The sequence below is a fragment of the Microcebus murinus genome, chromosome 23 (assembly GCF_040939455.1).
Source record: "Microcebus murinus isolate Inina chromosome 23, M.murinus_Inina_mat1.0, whole genome shotgun sequence".
Classification (NCBI taxonomy): domain Eukaryota; kingdom Metazoa; phylum Chordata; class Mammalia; order Primates; family Cheirogaleidae; genus Microcebus; species Microcebus murinus.
Genome location: NC_134126.1, coordinates 14,937,377 through 14,953,564, shown reverse-complemented (window position 1 = coordinate 14,953,564; position 16,188 = coordinate 14,937,377). Strand labels below are relative to the sequence as shown.

The window sequence follows — 16,188 nt, the reverse complement described above, 5'->3', positions numbered from 1 at the left end:
TCTCAGTGATCCTAAATTCAGTAGTGGGGAAAAGACTTACATATTGGAAGGGCTAAGTCGCCCTGCGCGGCAGTCCGTGACCAGGGTACATCTGCGTGTTGCAGCCCTGCCGGGAGTGAGGGCTTGGAAAAGCTCTGCCTTGCTCAGCTCCCCAAGTCCCACCCACGGTGCCCTTGAGCGTCCATGAGAACCTGTGCAGGCCCACGACTCTGCTTCTGGAAGGAGATGGCCTCGCCTCTCTCCCTCCCTGCTGTCATTTGGCTGGAAAACGTTTGTTAAGTATTGAAGATGGGGTCCTGGGGAAGGGTCGCAGAGACACGTTAGCGTCACACTACCTAATTTGGCAGTGAGCATAAGGGTGATGGGATTGGAGTCACTGTACTTAGTGTTCTTGCCGCTCTGCAAATGAGGACATTGTGGAGGAAAGCAGCTCGCCAAGGGTCATGCGGAGGGACCCACGGCGGAATCGAGGCCGGACGGTGCCATCCTCCCGGACGTCTCTGCTGCCTCCGCACCAGTGCACTGTGGAAGCCACACTGTGACCAGCCCAGCAGGTCACGGGGAAGAGGTGACCTGGGGGGATCTCTTACCTGCTTTAGACGATGTGGACATCACACCTCAGCTCTCTACCCTGGAGCAGACTAGCAACTGTGTCTTGCTTAGCCGTCCTCTGGGTAGGCAGCCTGGCATCTGTCTGTCAGCAGAGTTTTATTTTCTCTTCTTTTTAGTTCTAGACCCCCTGGAAAAGGATAGGCAAGTGTCTGTGGTGTTACTCTGCTTGTTTCTGCCATTTTGCAAGATGGCTCAGCTCTGGCCTTTAGCTAATCTTCCAGGTTCTTGACACATTTTCTACATTTATGTAGATGACCAATATCCCCAGCTGTATTCCTGCGTTCCTTTTTTGCCTTGTCCATCTTTACCATGCACGGGTGGGGTCCTCGTGGATACTGGCCTTCTTCTCTTCTTTTTCTACACTTTGCTCCCCTCTGCCAGACTTCTGCAATAGAAATGGAGGAATTGGGTGTCAGTTCCCTGGCCCAGGCAGAGCCTGCTGTGTGCCCACTGCCCTCCTGTCCATAGGCTCCAGGGAGTGAGGGACAGTCTCTGTTTTTCAAGGCTGACTCCTATACCTGCACAGCACAGGTATTCCATATGCCCTCAATAACGGTGCACTGAGTTAATTATTAGTAATGCATGACCGAGTCCTCAGAAGTCCAACTTCTGCCAAACCAGCAGATGCCTCTCGCCTAATTCCACAGGTCTGAGAACAGGGGATGCTGATGTCCTCTCCCAACTCCTTCCCCTCTCTCCTGCCTCCTTCCCAGTCCACAAGGAATTCCAGTCTGATCCCCCTTGCAGAACAAATCTCTGCTAGAGGCAGAATTTCCTTTGAGGTCACAGGAAAGAATTTCAGCATCAGCTGAAAATAAGCCCCCAAGGTCCTTTGCAATTTCACTTTCTGGCCCTTTGGACTTGTTGCTCATTTTCGGGCCCAGAAATCTCATTCTTTCATCTCTTCCCGAGATTGGTAGTTTTCAGATGAACTGGTTGTGTGTGTGTTGGTGGGGGGTGGGCAGGAACCCAGGGAAAGAGAGAATGTTAAGTGGTCTTTGGCACCTCTTGGTTTTCAGGTGTCTGATTTCTCATCTGATAGAGCGGAAGTAGTGTCTCCAAGCATCCTTAGCCTTTTGCCTAGTTCCAACCGTAGGTAAGGAGCTGAGGCCTGGGAGGGAGCACTCACATCCTGCCCAGTGGGCGCAGGCTGGAGCATGCCTGCCCGAGGACTCCCTGCCGCCCACAGCTTGCTGTGCCACCACCCGAGCTGACCCAGCCCCACACTGCCCTGCGGCATCGCGGTCCTATGCAAGACAGTGCCTCCGCTGCTGGCCTCTTGTTTCTCTGACGCACAAAGAATGTCTGGCTCGATAAACATGCACCCAGTGATTATAGGATTAACTGCAACCTGCAGCAAAGGTAAGCCTTTAAACAAAGGTTTTGCCTTGTTTTGGGAAGGGAAAATAAAATATAAAGCAAACAAACATATTATCCATTAATGGGCACTTCAGGCTTTGGGCTTCAGCAATTCGGTTATTAGCAAGGATTTCCTCATGCGAGGGTGTAATCAGGTTCAGGCTGCCCACAACCCTCCTTCTCTTCACAGGCTTCACCTTTGAGTGCCGTTGCCATGGCAACGAGATGGTTGCAAGAGAGTGAGAAAGATTGTGCCTGTATTTGGAAAGCGAGATGTTTATTCACATTTTTCTTTTTTTTTTTCTTTTCTCTTTGCTGGAAAGAAAGAAGGACTGGGGGAAAAGGAGTGACCCCACGTTCTTTGAGGATCTATTATGTGCCAAGCATGAGGCTAGGTACTGAACACATACAGTGTTAAGTGTGTGTGTGTGTATGTGTGTGTGTGTGTGCATAAAACCCCTTTTCTTGTGAACTATAACTCACCTACCAAAGAATATATGGAGTAAAAAAGTTAAGCTCAATGATTCATCACTAGCAAACACCCATGTGGAATCAGGTAGACCTTGCCCGAACCCCAAGAGTGGCACTTACGCCCCCTTTCAATTATTACCTCCTCCTGCCCATTCAAAGGAAAAACTATCCTGACTCTTATGGAAATCATCTGTTTACTTTTCTTTTTACCATGTGTGCACTGATCCCTAAACACTATAGCTTCATCTTTTTTTTTTTAACTTTATATGGATGGAATCATACAGTGTGTGTTCTTTTTGTATCTGGCTTCTTTTGCTCCATATTAATTCACAACTTTTATTCATGTTATTATTTGTGGCTATAGTTTTTCATGTTCATTTCTTTAGGGTACTTCATTGTATAAATAGAACCCAATTTATTTATTCGTTCTACTGTAAATGGACTTTTTGATTGTTTCCAGCTTGGGGTTCTTATAAATAATGCTATGATGAATGTTCTTGTACAAGTCTTTTTGTGCTCATCTTTCTGTGGGTCTGTACCTAGAAATGGAATTCCTAGGTCATGAGATATGTTAATTGATAGTGAATGCCAAGCAATGTTCCTTAGTAGTTGTACTCCCATCAGCAACGTATAGGTTTCTGTTTCTCCATGGTCCTTATCAATATTTAGTATTCTCAGTCTTTTTAATTTTAGCCATCCTGGTGGGTATGTAGTGGTATCTCAATGTTTATTTGTCATTTGAATATTCTATGATGTAACTGTCCCAATTTTCTATTGAGTTGTTTTTTTCTTACTGATTGGAAGTAATTTATTATGTAATTTGTACACAAACAAGTTGTCTTTTAAATGTGTTGCAAATATCTTACTCTCTGTAGCTTCTTTTTTTTCACCGTCTTAATAGTGTCTTTTGGTAAACAGAAGTTATTCATTTTGATGTGGTCCAATTTATCAATTTTTCCATTGTGATTACTGTTCTTTGTGTTCTGGTGAAGAAGTCCTTCCTTTGTCACAAGATCATAATGGTGTTCTCCTATAATTACCTTCTAGAACGTTTATTGTTTTGTGTTTCACATTTAGATCTAACTTATACCAGAAATTGATTTTTATGATGATATGAAGCAGGGGTTAAATTTCTCTTTTTTTGTTCAATATGGATATCCAAATTGTCTCAGTACATTTGTTGAAAAGATCATCCTCTCCCCACGATTCAGCAGTGCTACGTTCCTAATAAATGGGGTGTCCACATACCAGCTTTTTCTTCTGCTTCATTGGTCTGTTTGTCTATCCTTGCTCCAATTCCACAATCTTAATTACTGTAGCTTTATAATTAGTCTTAATTTCCAGTACAGCAAGTCCTCCCACTTTGTTCTTCTTATTTAAGAGTGTCTTGGTTGTTTTTAGTTCTTTGCATTCCCACAAAAATTTTAGAATTGTAGAATTTTAGCTTATCAACTTCCACAAAAGAAAACAATGGTTGCTAGTTTCTTTTTTTTTTTAGAGATTGCATTGAATTTGTAAGTCAATTTGGGAGAAATTATATCTTTACATTTTTGCTTCTAATTTCCATGATGATTTCTTCTTTCAATTTTCAAGCATATGTGGATTTTCTGGTTATTTCTTTATCATTTTTTCCCAGAGAAATACTTTAAATTACTTCAACATTTTGCAGTTTATTGACACTTACTTAATGTCCCAGCATATGATAAATTTCTGTGATTTTCCTTGTGTGCTTGGGAAAAAAAAATTATAACCTGCAATCACAGTGTGCACGTCTTATGAATATCCTTTAGGTCAAGTGTATCAATTGCATTGTTCAAATCTGTATGACTAATGATTTTTGTCTGCTTGCTATACCATTTACTGTGAGAAGTATGTTAAAAGTCTACCAGTTGTGATAGTGAATTTGATTTTCTCTGTTTTCTTTTTTCTATTTTGAGGCTATGTTAGCAATGCATAGAAAATTAGAATTATTACATTCATCCTAACAAATTCAATTTTATTATAATGAAATGAGTCTCTCTTGATCTCTAATAGTGCCTTTTTATTATATATATATATAAGGTGTACATGCTTTCTTGATATACATATGCACAGTGAAATGGTTACTTCTATTAAGCAAATTATCCATAACCTTCCATAGTTACCTTTTATATGTGTGTGTGATAAGAGCACCTAAAATCTACTCTGTTAGCAAATTTTCAGTATACAGTATTATTAACTATAGTCCCCAGGCTGCACATTAAATCTCTAGACTTACTTGTCTTACATAACTACAAGTTTGTACCCTGTGATCTACTTCTTCCTATTTCCTCCCCCTCCTTGCTCCTGGTAACCACTGTCATACTCTCTGTTTCTATGTACTCAAGTTATTTTTTTAGATTCCACATACAAGTGAAATCACACAATATTTTTTCTTCTGTGTCTGGATTATTTTACTTATCATAATGTCCTGTGTTTACCCACAATGCCACAGATGGCAGTATCTCCCATTTTAATGCTAACCAACATTCCTGGTGAGGGATTAGAAGTATATATCACAATTTCTTTGTTTATTCATCTGTCAGTGGACACTTAGGTCGTTTCCATGTCTTGACTGCTGTGAATAATGTGACAATGAACATGGGAGTGCAGATATCTCTATGAGATGCTGATTTCATTTTGATATAGCTTTCTCCAAAACCATTAATAATCTGTTTTTTTTTCATTTTTATTTGCCTGGTATACCTTTTCTATTCTTTTACTTTCAATCTTTCTGCATTGTTATGTTTTAAATATGTTTAAATAGGAATAGATGACTATGTAATTTTATTTTCTTTTAATCCTGCCTGACAATCCTTTTTTTTTGTAAACTGGAACACATTTATAATTAGTGATATATTTGCATTTAAATCTACCATTTTATGTAGTATTTTTTTATCTGTCATCTGTTTTATGTTTCCCCTTTTCTTTTCTTATTTTGCCTTCTTTTACATTGATGAGCTTTTATTATTCCATTTTTCCCATTTATTAACTTGGAAATTACATATTTTTAATTCTTCTAAATGTTAATTTCATTGGCTCCCTCTCCCAACCATTGTTATTGTGAATTTTGATTCTCTATATATTTTAAACTCCCCATACTTTGTTATTATTGTTCAATATGGTTGATATTTATTTAGATTAAAACACATTAGCCAAACACAGCTGGAAGCCAGAAGATAAGACATAGCAAAATAGCTATTGGTCTTCATTCTTTCCTTAGTCTCCAGCTTCTACCTAAAATCATGTTCTTTTTGTCTGAAGAATACTTTTTAATGTTTTCTTCAATTGTGAGTCTGTTGGTGACAGTTCTCTAATTTTTGTTTGTATGTAGGTTTTATGAAAAATTCTGTTTGTAACATTTATTCTTGATAGATTTTTAAAAATTCTGGACATAAGATTTTAGATGGGCAGTTATTTTCTTTCAGCCTTTTAAGATGTCATTCCACTGCCTCCTAAATTCCATTGTTTTCGTTGAGGGGTCAGCCATAATTCTTACCATTGCTCTAAGGAGGGAAATTTGTCTCTTTTTCTCTGATTGTCTTTTAGCAGATTTAAAAATTCTTATCCATGACTTCTTCAGATATTGCTTTTCTTCTCTCCTCTTTTTATGTTCCTTCTTCTCATTATATCTACTATATCTCTGTAGATATGTCATGTAGCCATGTAGAATGGTTTTAACATTATATCAAGGAAAGAAGCACTAAAAAGGGCAGAAAAGAACCTTGTATTGCCTCTGCCACCCCACCACCAGTTGACAAAAAGCATCTTGGGGCCTGGACTGGATTTGTAAGGCAGTTTGGCCACAAAGGCCTCAGTCCTTGGACAATTCATGTGGCTATGCTGGCTTGGAGCCAACAGACATGGGATGCACCTGACACAATGAGACACCAGCAGTAGCAGCCAGGCCAGTGCTATGTCACCCCCTCCTCCCAACTGCAGCCAGTGTGGCCCAGAGAGTCTTCCTCCACCTGGGAAAAGGAAAGGGTAAAGTTCAGAGGACTTTGTTTTGGAACTTTGGTACCGGCTCAGCTACAGTACAATAAAGTACCAAGCAGACTCCTGAAGCCCCTGAACCCAGGTCTTAGTTCCTGGAAGGCATTTCTTGACCCACACTGGGCCAGAAGGAAACATGCTACCCTGAGAAGGATGCAGACCTGCCAGGATCCATCACCTGCCGACTAAAGAGCCCTTGGGCTGTGAACAACAGTCACCATGGGCTTTGGATGAGACAGGGCTGGCTTCAGGTGTGACCTGGTACTGGTGGCCATGAGGGAGTGCCCATGTCACTCCTCCCCCAACTCCAGCAGCCCACCATAGAGAGGGAAGAAAGTGAAACTATTTGCCTGGAAATCCAGGGAATTATCCCATATCTTACTAAAGTCCACAAAGGCACTGCCACTAGGAGTCTGCAAGAGTCATTACTGGGCTTGGAGCATCTCTAGTACTGATACGACTGCAGTGACCAGGGACTTAGATCACAGTACTCAATTCTGTTTAAGTACCTGGAAAGCCTTCTCAAGAAGGACAGGTCCAAACAAGCCCAGACTGTGAAGATCAAAATAAATACCTAATTCTTTAACGCTCAGACATTGATGAACATCCACAAGCATCAAGGATACCCAGGAAAAACATGACCTCACCAAACAAACTAAATAAGGTGCCAGTGACCAACCCTGGAGTGACAGATATGTGACCTTTCAAACAAAAAATTAAAAATAGCTGTCTTGAAGAAACTCAATGAGCTTCAAGACAACACAGAGAAGGAATTCAGAAGCCTATCAGAAAAATGTAACAAAGAGATTGAAATAATAAAAAAAATTCAAGAAGAAATTCTGGAGGTGTAGAATTCAATTGACAAACTGAGAAATGCACCAGAGTCTCTCAACAGCAGAATTGAACAAGTAGAAGAAGAAACAGCTGGAAGACAGACTATTTGAAAATACACAGTCAAAAGAGAAAAGCAGAATGAAAAACAATGAAGCACACCTGCAAGATCTAGAAAATAGCATCAAAAGGGCAAATCTAAGAGTTATTGCCCTTAAAGAGGAGATAGAGAGAGATTATTAAAGAGGAGGTAGAGAAAGTTTATTCAAAGAAATAATAACAGGGAACTTTCCAAAGCTAGAGAAAGATTATCAATATTTGTGTACAAGAAGGTCATAGAACACCAAGCAGATTAAATCCAAATAAGACTACCTCAAGACATTTAATATTCAAACTCTCCAAGGTCATAGATGAAGAAGAGGTTCTAAGGGAAGCAAGAAAAAAGAAAAAATAACATACAAAGGATCTCTGATATGTCTGGCAGCAGAATTCCCAGTGGAAAGCTTACAGGCCAGGGAAGAGTGGCATGATGTATTCAGAGTGCTGGAGGACAGAAATCTTAATCCTAGAATCTGATACCTGCAAAAACATCCTTCAAACATGAAGCAGAAATACTTTGCCAGACAAACAAAAGCTGAGGGATTTCATTAACACCAGAGCTGTCCTACAAGAAATGCTAGAAGGAATTCTTCAATCTGAAAGAAAAATGTGTTAATGAAAAATAAGAAATCATCTGAAGCTATGTAACTAATGTAACTAGTAACAGTAAGTACACAAATACAGACTACTCTGTTACTGTAATTGCAGTGCATTATAGCTTATATATCTTATATCTTGAGTAAGAAGCCTAAAAGACAAACCTATCAAAAACAACTACAACAACTTTTTGGAAGATGGTTAGTATAAAAAGATATGGATGAAAACAATAAGAAGTTAAAAAGTTGGGGGGGGAGGTGGAGTTAAAGGTAGAATTTCTGTTAGATTTCTCTTTGCTTATTTGGTTTTTTGCAAACAGGATTATCACATATTTAAAATAATTGGTTATGACAATTTTTTGCAAGCCTCACAGTAATTTCAAATTAAAAAATATACAACAGATACACAAAAAATAAAAAGCAAGAAATTAAAACACACTACCAGAGAAAATTCCTTTTAACAAAGGAAAACAGGAAGAAAGTAAGAAAGAAATATAGGACACAAAGCAACCAGATACCAATAATAATATGGTAGTAGTAAGTTCTTATCTATTATTAATAACATTAAATATGAATAAACTAACCTCTATAATCAAAAGAGTGGCTGAATGGTTAAATAAATAAATAAACAAACAAAAACAAAAAACAAGAGCCAACAATATGTTGTCTGCAAGAAACACACTTCACCTATAAAAGCACACATAGACTGAAAACAAAGGGATGGAAAAAGATATTCCATGCTAATGGAAGCCAAAAAAAAAAAAATAGATTTCAAGAAAAAAACTATAAAAAGAGACAAAGAAGGTTGTTATATAATGACAAAGGGTTCAATTCAGCAACAGGATATAACAATGCTAAATATATATGCACCCAACACTGGAACACCAAGATATAAAGAGCTAAAGAGAGAGTGAGTTAGATCTCAATACAGTAATTGCTGGAGACCTCAACACTCCACTGTCAGCAATGGACAGATCATCCAGACAAAAAGTCAACAAAGAAACACTGGACTTAACCTTCACTATAGACCAAATTGGCTTAATAGATATTTATAGAACATTTCATCCAATAGCTGCAGAATACACATTCTTCTTTTCAGCTCATGGATTGTTCTCAAGGATAGACTATGTGTTAGGCCACAAAACAAGTCTAAAAAAAATTCAAAAAACCTGAAATCATACCAAGTGTTTTCTCTTATCACAATGGATAAAAAATGGAAATCAATAACAAGATGAACATTGGAAAATATACAAACACGTGGAAATTAAACAATAAGCTCCTGAAGGCCAGTGCATCAATGAAGAGACTACGAAGGAAATTTAAAAATTTCTTGAAACAACTGAAAATGAAAACACAACATATCAAAACCCATGGGATACAGCTAAAGCAGTAGTAAGAGGAATGTTTATAGCAATAAGTGCCTACATCAAAAAAGTAGAAAAGCTTCAAATAAATAACCTAATCATACATCTCAAAGAACTAGAAAACAAGAGTAAGCTAACCCAAAATTAGTAGAAGAGAATAAATAAGGATGATCAGAGCATAAATATATGAAACCAAAGAAACAATACAAAATTACAATGAAACAAAAAGTGGGTTTTTTGAAAAAATAAGCAAAATTGACACACCTTTAGCCATACTAAGAAAAAAGAGAAGACCCAAATAAAATCAGAGATGAAAAAGGAGACATTACAACTGATACTACAGAAATCCAAAGGATCATTAGAGACTACTATTAGCAACTATATGCCAATAAATTGGAAATCCTAGAAGAAATGGATAAACTCTTAGACACATACAGCCTACCAAGCTTGAACTAGGAGGATCCAAAATTTGAATAAACCAATAACAAGTAACAAAATAGAAACAGTAATTAAAAAGTCTTCCATCAGAGAAAAGCCCAGGATCCAATGGCTTCACTGCTGATTTGTACCAAGCATTCAAGGAAAAATTAATAGCAGTCCTACTTAAACTATTTCAAAAATTGAGGAGAAAAGAATACTCCCAAACTCATTCTACAAGGCCTGTATCTCCCTGATTTTTTGATACCAAAATCAGACAAAGACACAAGAAAAAAAAAAGTAAAAGAAAGCTATAGGCCAATATCTCTGATGTTCATAAATGCAAATATCCTCAACAAAATACGAGCAAAGTGAATTCAACAACACATTAAAAAGATTATTCATCATGATCAAATGAGATTCATCCCAGGGATGCAGAGATAGTTCAACATCTATCAAAACGATATATCATATCAACAGAATGAAGGGAAAAAAACATATGATCACATCAATTGATGCTGAAAAAAGCATTCAATCAAATTCACATCCCTTCATGATAAAAACTCTCAAAAAGCTGGGTGTAGAAGGGACTTACCTCTACATGACAAAAGCCATACATGACAGACCCACAGTGGGTATCATACTGAAGGGGGGAAAACTGAAAGGATTTCCTCTAAGATCTGGAACAAGACAGGGATGCCCACTTTCACCACGGTTATTTAACAGAGTAGTGGAACTTCTAGCTAGAGCAATCAGACGAGAGTAGGAAATAAAGAGCATCCAAATGGAAAAGGAAGAAGTCAAATCATCCGTGCTTGCAGACAGCATGATCTTATATGTAGAGAAACCTAAAGATTCCTCAAAAAAAACCGTGAGAACCGATGAACACACTGAGCAACGTTGCAGGATACAAAATCAATGTTCAAAGATCAGGTGGCGGGTCGGTCGGTCCACCTGCCCCTTTCCTCCCCCCACAACACCCCCTCTCTCCAGGCCTCTCTTAGGCTGTGCAAGATCATAAGTGGTGGTAGAAAGAGGTCGGCCATGGCGGGTCCCCGGGGGAGGGGGCAGGAAGACAGGCTTCTCCGTGTCCCCATGCTTCGCAGTGGCCCAGGTGGCGGCTGCGGTGATGTGGCGAGGGAGATGCCGCCTCTGGAGCTGACCTGTGCTCCAGTCCAGCCCTGTGTTTGCTGTGTGACCTGGAATCCTCGAACCAGTCCCTGAGTCACTTTCTGTGACTTGCTCGTCTGTAGCAAGAGTTCAGGCTAAGAGCGTTGTTATGAGGACTAAGTGACGGCGTGATGTATTAGAAAGAATCTCGTAAACTGCAAAACGAACGAAGGGTTTCTCTGTTCCATGAGGGCCCCAGGACGACAGGAGAAGTGGTCAAGTGCTGAATCCAAGGGGCTGGCGGAGGCCGCAGCGAGGAGGGGGCGGAGGAGAAGGGAGGAGAGAGGCCTCCCCTGGCGGGTAACTGGGCAGAGGGAGGACGCGGGCTCACCTGGAGCTGAGGGAGGGGCCGAGAGCAGGGAGGGGGGAGCCATCGTGGTGACAGCGGCCAGGTGCCCAGCCGGTCGCTGTGCTGCGGCTTGGCTTGCTCATTTCATTTTTATTGGATTTTTTATAACAAGAAGGATCAGGGGAACATACTGTGAGGCATACCCCAAAGCCAAGGGATCAAAGTACCAGGACAAGCAGAACCGAGTGGGTAGGGCACAAGTCAGAATACGGCCTGTGTGCCCACCAGAGATGGGCACACGCCATCTTCCCTGGAGTGGCTCAGGGTGGCCTGGACACCTGTACAGGGCTGGATGCAGAGCTGCCTATCCCTACTGAGGACCAGAAAGTCTTCACCTTGGGTCCGCCTGTGCTCTCGTTCTCCTCTTGTCATTGTAATTGTGATAGGATTAGGGAATGGTGTAGACCAGCATTCACCAAAGTATGTTCTGTGGGACGTTAGCTCTGCAGGGTTAATAGATAATGACTTGAAAAGAAGATTCCACTAAATTCACTGCAACTTAATTTAACACATTTATGGAACACCCACCATAGAGTTATGTACTACAGATTCAGTCATGAGCAATACAGGCATAGTCTCCGTTTTCATGGAGTTTGTAGACTAACGGTCAAGAAAGTTTGGGAAATGTTACACCAAAGTGGTATAGGTTTCTTTGCTTCAAACACCTTAGGGTGTTAGTATGCTCGCATGCATTGTGACTTTCTAAGAGTGGTATAGAGTATGCAGCGTTCTTCTAAAGTATCTGGCCATGGAAGGCTCTTTTACTTGTTGTACAGTCTCTTCTTGTGGCACCAGGGTGGGTGTCTGCAGAACAGGCCTGGGGGAGACGCCGGCAGAGAAAGAATGACAAGAACCTGTCTTCCTTGCGCCACAGTATTCATAGCATGGCCAAAATGGATGATGGAAGACACTTAATCCCAGAAAGTGGCATCCAGGCAATACGAGTGTGAGGATAAGTGCTCCATTCGTGGATGCCAAGTGACAGCCACCTCTTGACCCTGAACTTGAGGAAGAGTTAAGGGAACCTGGGAGGGCCACACAAGCCCAGGGAAGGTGTGTGCTTCTCCAAGCAGGACTGAGAGGCTCACTTGGGTCAATGATGTAGTAGGAAGGGGAGGAATAGAAAGTGGAGCCTGAGGAGGGGAGAGGTCCCTTCCTCCTAGGCCATATGAGAGGGGGAGGATTTCCTGTCAGAGTCTCGTGGGAGGCCGTCGGTGGCAGCGGCACCGGGGTGAGGGTACAGCATGTCCTGTCTCACGGATATAAACAGAAGCACTCACTTGAGCCAGCCGTGGGGCTCTGTATGCCAGCAACCAAACTTTATCACTCCGGCGAACAAGCCAGGGGAAAAGAGCTGACAAGTGGCTAGCGTTGTTTCCTCCTGCTCCAGGAAGACATGGGTCTTGGTCACCGTCCGGGTTTTTCCTCTCCCTGATCTCTCTTGCCCTCACGCAGCGTTCCCTGCCCGGCGTTACATAACAGCCGGGCTGCAGGGAACACCTACACAAGAGGCCGTGACAGCTAGACAATGGGCAGGCAGAGGCTGCCCTGAGAAAACGGAGTCATTCATGAGCTGTGAGAGGCGGCTCTGTTCCCAGCTTGGCTCGCTGGTAAATGAAGTGCGCGGGGACAAAGAGGGAAACTTTACACTCTAGCAATTTTCCCACAGTGGCAGGCTCGCAGAAAAACAAGGCACTAGTTGGCTTAGAGGAGAAAAGGCAACCATAGCCACAGACTTTGCTCTCTCCCCCAGATTGTCGTCTTGTGCCAAAGCCGCAGAGTGACCTCCCAGGGAGGGAATGGCAGGGCTACCCTCGCACTGGGTCTAAGATGGCAGAAGCCAGAGAACGCGTTTGGGTCTGCCTTCTGCTGCTGTTTCCGACACTGCTCAATGGGTTTTCATTTCTGAATCGGCTCGTGCTTGACCGCTGAGCCAGCTCGCCACGTTGAAGGGCAAGAATGTGGTCAGTCAAGGTGGTCACTGGGAGAAAGGACGGCTTCCCCTAGCACAGGTGTCCAGCGGGCTCGGGGAGCACCTTCCTCGGCACGGCCAGCTGGCTCACCTGCCCCCGGGGGCTCTTCAGCCCGGGGACAGGATGGGCCGCTGCTCAGGGCTGTGTGGAGTCACACCCAGCGACACTGAGCTGCTGGCCCAGGGGCTCCTAGCACGGGAGTTTAGGTGCAGAGACAGTGCAGCGTGACCGATAAAGTGTGAAATGCTAAAACTTTAACCACTTATGCGTGTCCTATAGTGGGTGTTCTGTTGTATTTATGTATTTATCTATTTTTTTTATTTCAACACAAGTGCTCTTTGTTACATGGATGGATCGCGTAATGCCGAAGTCAGGGCTTTTAGTGTACCCCTCACCAGAATAGTGTACATCATACCCAATAGGTAGATTCTCATCCCTCATCTCCTTCCCATCCCCCTTCTTGGTTTTCAGTGTCCATTATACCACTTTATGACCATATATGATCATATCCTCATTTAGCTCCCACTTACAAGTGAGAACATAGGGTATTTGTTTTTCCATTCCTGAGACACTTCACTTAGGATAATGGGTTTTATATAAGACTGAATTTCATGCCAAGAAACTACCAAAATTTTATCAAAGAACCTCATATATTAAAAACAATTCGCAAACCCCAGCAACGACCTACTTATCTATTTAAAGAGATACGAAGCTCTTATCCAACCTATCCATTTAAAGAGACTTTTGGTGTCCATTGTGGAGCTATTGACCCATGGTACTCATCTTACCTGTGGGACTTCTACTGCAACCCTCAGGTGCACAGTAGATCCTGCTGTGGGGTGGGTTATAGTATTATAAAGCATAAAGATCCCTCTTTATCCGCCCTGGAAACCTGCCTTCCTACCCGGTACCGGAGGGACTCACAGATCAAGAAGAAGCGGGTGGCATAAATGCTTCCTGGGTGAGAACGGGCACTGATGATGCAGTCAGGGAATACATGCACATGGAACACAGACCTGGGCTTGCCAGCTCAGCCTCACCCCGGGAGACTCTGTCCTTCTGGGAACCAAGCCTACAGTGTGAGCAGGTGCCAGCTGCTGAAGAACACAGTGGTGGGACGCCTTGGAATCAGACAGATGGGCCTGGGTCCTCATTTCAGTACTGGCTAGCTGTGTGACCTTGAAGAAGTTACATTACTTTCGTTTCCTCAGCTGTACCAATCACAAGGGTCACGGTTTTTAGGAAGGTGGGCAGGGGCCAAGTGTCTGTCCAGGGAGAGTTGAAGGACCCAGGCTGCAGGGCACGCCTGATCTGAGGCCATTCTTAGCTGGGAGATCCTGCCGCCAGCACTCAGTACCCTCACGGGACAGGTGGGAGTTGTTTAGAAAGATCCTCATTACCTGGGAAAACTTCATGACAGGCCAACATAGTTTCATGCACTGGGGCCTGGAAACCACCACCCCAAACATTTTATCTGTTATTGTCTAATCCTACACTGGCTTTAATTATATTTTTTAAAGACAAACCTTTCAAGTTTTCTCCTTTCTGCTTCAGGTGCAGATTTGCAACTTTCACCAAATCTATGTGCCTCCCCTAATTGCTTCCGCTTCAGGGTTTGAGAGAAGAATCAAAAGCCCCTGGGCTTGCAGATGATCAGAGACTAGGCACCAGGCGATACTTTTTGAGCACTTGTCATACCATGGGTGGGTGCCGTGCTTGACTTGAGTACCTAGGGTATTCACAGCGGAGTGAGGCAGGGACGTGATGAAGTGGGTGCAATGCCTGAGGATGGAGCCGGAGCCCATGGGAGCATGTGCCCACCGCAATGGCAGTGGTTGGGGAAGGCTTTCCAGGGACATGACACCCGAGCTGAGTCCTGATGGCTGTGTTCGCTAGGGGAAGGTGTGGCGGTGCACCCGGGCAGAAGGAGTGGAGCATGCAGGGGCCTGGCGGGCCTGGGAAGCCTGTGTGTGGGACGGACGCATTGCAGCAGGTCCACCGGGCTGGAGCACTGGAAGGCGTGGGGAGGTGGAGACGGGGACTAGGAAGGCAGGAGCCGGAGCTCCACGTGACTCCTGATTCTCCCTGCAACGTCATTTCTCCCTTAGCAATGCCTGCAGCAGAGATCGCTGCTGCTCCAAACATGTACTGATATTTTAGTCCTTCAAGCAGAATGGTAAAGTAGGAAAAAAGCCCGTGGGTGGCTCCTCTCATGTTTTCACATCAGTAGTCCCCATAATTGCCTTGTTCTTTCCAATTTCAAGAGAATTCCTCAGGCAATTAAGTTTATGCTTTTACGATTTCTCTTCTCTTGACTGACCTTTGAAGCTGATGTTCGTTGAAAAAGGTATTTTTCACCAAACTGATTTAGATTACTCATTGACTAATTTGTTGACCACAGTTACTTCTCAAGAAAGCCTCACCTTTTAACCTTAACGGGAGCTGCCAGCATTGAATTGCTATTACGTGTCTGGCACAGTGCTGAGTGCTTATTCAATACTGACAGCAAATCATATTATTATTTATATGTATGTTATTACTAGATTATCTCCATTTTACAGATGAGAAAGATGAGGCTGGATAAAGTAACAGTTTATTAATGATAGAACTGGGATCCAATCTATTTGATTCCAAAATCTAGATTCTTAGCTAATTTATTTCCCTCCTATGATAAAATGTTTTTGAGAAGACTTAAAGATGTATGGGGGTTGCTTCACAATGGACAACCAAGTTTTCAGAAAACATTTTTTCCCCTTGCAGAAAGAACCCAGGAAAGCAGTGAACATTCCAGAAGGTGACAGGGGAGATCAGAGTCAGCAAAGGGCTTCTCTCTGCCACGTGAAAGCCTGAGTTAACCCTTTGCACACGGATGTCGAGTGTGGATAATGTCAAGTGGATAATAAGAAAAAAGCAAGCGAGTGCAAAGGGTTAAG

The 16,188-nt window shown here is 42.5% G+C and overlaps 1 long non-coding RNA gene across 1 annotated transcript in view; it reads left to right on the top strand.

The window, feature by feature from the left end:
• Positions 1–16,188, top strand: part of LOC105854936 (uncharacterized) — a 32,003-nt gene that overhangs the window by 5,797 nt on the left and 10,018 nt on the right. Inside the window, exon 3 of the long non-coding RNA XR_012914539.1 lies at positions 1,632–1,974. This is a non-coding gene — a long non-coding RNA (uncharacterized LOC105854936). The remainder of the gene's footprint in view (positions 1–1,631; positions 1,975–16,188) is intronic.